Source organism: Morone saxatilis, unplaced genomic scaffold (assembly GCF_004916995.1).
Source record: "Morone saxatilis isolate NCDOM2014 unplaced genomic scaffold, NCSU_SB_2.0 Contig18, whole genome shotgun sequence".
Taxonomy (NCBI): domain Eukaryota; kingdom Metazoa; phylum Chordata; class Actinopteri; family Moronidae; genus Morone; species Morone saxatilis.
Window position 1 is genome coordinate 21,851,465 of NW_023339740.1, and position 2,830 is coordinate 21,854,294.

The window sequence follows — 2,830 nt, forward strand, 5'->3', positions numbered from 1 at the left end:
TGTTAGCATTTAGCTCCAAGCACCGCTGTACAGCCTCATGACGCTGCTCTAAACTCTTATAATAATATAATTTGTGTTCACAATGCAAACAAATTTTTTTGAATATTTTAAAATGATTATGTTATTTTTGAAGCTTTGGATCTTGGATGAGGATGAAAAATATAATCTTTCAGGACTTAAGGGGCTCTGTAGAGTCCAGTAGTGGTTTTCTTTTGGCCTAAAACTGCATACAGTAGGCTTTACTGAAATGAAATATACTAAGTCTAAAATATAAGGGTGTAAGCTTTAAACTGTAGAATATAAAATCCCCACAGGTTGCTAAAAAATCCTTACACATTACATGTCACAGTGAAAATCTATTCCTACTTGCTTTTGTAGTCCTATATGCATTAATACACAAATTGTACTACACTGAATGCAAGGCCCGTTCCTGTGAATGAAGACCGCATATGGAGCGTCACCAAAGCTCTTCTGTGTCTTCTCTGCGGGCCGGAGGGGGGTCAGCTCGGGTTCACCCTCTCTCACAGTCAAGCTTCTCATGTTTGTGCTGCCTTTGTTTGCCGCACTGATGTGGGAGGGAAACAGCGACCCCCTGTTTGTCTGCCAGAGTATCAGTGAGGATCAGTCCGGGAGGATCATGAGACACATCACATCACTGCCTACCTCCTCTGTTCATCAGATGACAACTATACTGCAAGAGAGTCAGCAAAAAAGGATCCATTTATGACACTGGCAGCGTTGTTCAGATAGATAGATAGATTAAACATTAATGAGCACAGTTTGAATTACGAGTGATTAATAGTTTCCAGGTAAGCCTGAATAGGATCACTGAAGTGCATCAATGTTAACGTAATATCAGTTTGGTCATCCAATCCTGTCATGAATTCAGAGCTGTAATTATCACAGTGGAAGAAGTACCCCCAAACTGAAACCATATCCTCGGGGTATAATGGAATCAAAATCCCATTATCCTTCCACAGCCGCCCTCCTCACCCTCCTCGCCCTCCTCTTCGGTGCTTGATATGTAAATCTGGGGCGATAATGTAACCTGATCTCCATATGGTGCACACATGAGTCATCCTTATGATCCGAGACACATCAGAGGTGAAGAAACACACAATCTGGTGACAAAATATCTTTTTGGAATTGAATACTCTTATGGAGACCGACCATGCTGATCAGTTAATTATAAATAATTGCCTTTAAATATTAAAGAGAAAAGTTTAAAATCAATTGAGGTAGACTATCATGAAATATTAATACATTACATTTCTCTTCAGTTGACAGTGAACGTCTGAGAACAGGACCAGGACTACAAACACTGAGGTATTGTGGGACTTGGGTCATGTCAATGTCTCCATCTAGTGGACAGACTGAGAAGAGTGTTTTGTTTGCTTTGTTTCCACTGATTTATATGAAGGAAGATGATCTGATGATCTCACTTATCTGGTGTTAGTGTCACTTTTCCCAAATGTCATTAATTATAATTTTTATGCCTTGACATTTTTTTTTGTTATTGTAATATAATTATTGAAATTATTATTATTATTCTCTCTTACTAATTAGCTGTTTGCATAAAGGCTACTTTTTATACTTAGCAATCTTAATTTAAATCTCTGGAGCTTTTAACCGCACTCAACGTCCTTGAGAGGTACGATAATGTCATTATTGGTTTAAGATTAACAACATTTATGTAAATATATTTCCTACTTACGTGTTGCCAAACTTATATTAAAGTATGATTTTTGGTTTTACATATAACAGTTACACAAAAGGCAGATTCTTTCTCCTCCAAGCAAAGTGCTTATCAGATCAATCTAAAATATAAAGTCAGACCTACCTGCTTTCTAAGCTGGAATGCTATTTCTTCTTGTGATAATAACAAAGCTATGAAAACACATACTTAAAATAAGATGATATATGTCTTAAAGTGTTTAATTCCACATGTAATTGTCTGTATCTTCCACCTCCAACCTTTGCGTGCATTCACTGCATGCATGTCAAGGAAAAAACAGATAAAAGTTAGAAAAACTACTTTTTGCATGTGACCTGACCCCGACGCATGCGCAGTGTACATAGCCACTAACTAGCTTCCTGCTAAGCTATTGCCCTTCACTCTGGATAGATCCACGCGACGTTTCTCAGTGCTGCGTTTAGTGTGTGAACATATAACACTGTAGGGAATTATTCATGTTCAACTTTCTATCTTAACTCCTTATGATAACCTGACCTACAGTATTAAACACATCATGTTAACACCTGATCCAAAGTTTCATTGAAGGCATGCTCCAGCCTATGACCTCTAGAGGGCAGTGTTGCATTGCATTTGGAAGCAGTGCTTTGGAGACGCCTGAGTTTGGGGTAAACAAGAAAGCAGTAAACAAATAGCCTTTGACTAATAGAGGGAGTCAGTGATTTCAAGTTCTTAGGAATATTTTAAGACCGACAACTCAAATTGAATTGACTGTTTCAAATTAATTAGGGACTACATACCCACTCAGGCGGTCCAGTTATTTATGGACTTCCTTTCATTCTGAATATTATCTACGACCACACACCTCACATATAGGTTGACCAGATCCAAATGTGTGACAAAGTGTATGTTTGTGTGGGACAATATGTTACCAATGCTGAGATGTAGTTTAAAATGTTGATATAATTATAATAACTTAAAAAAAAAAAAAAACATTTCTATGAAGGTCCTTAGCTCGTAACATCTCAAAGCTTTGCCTGTTGGTTCAGTAGCAGACAATAGACCATTCAGGTTACAGGTTAGGCCTTTAGCATGCAAAGGACTAAAATACAATGGCGTGCACAGACTTTTTGAAGG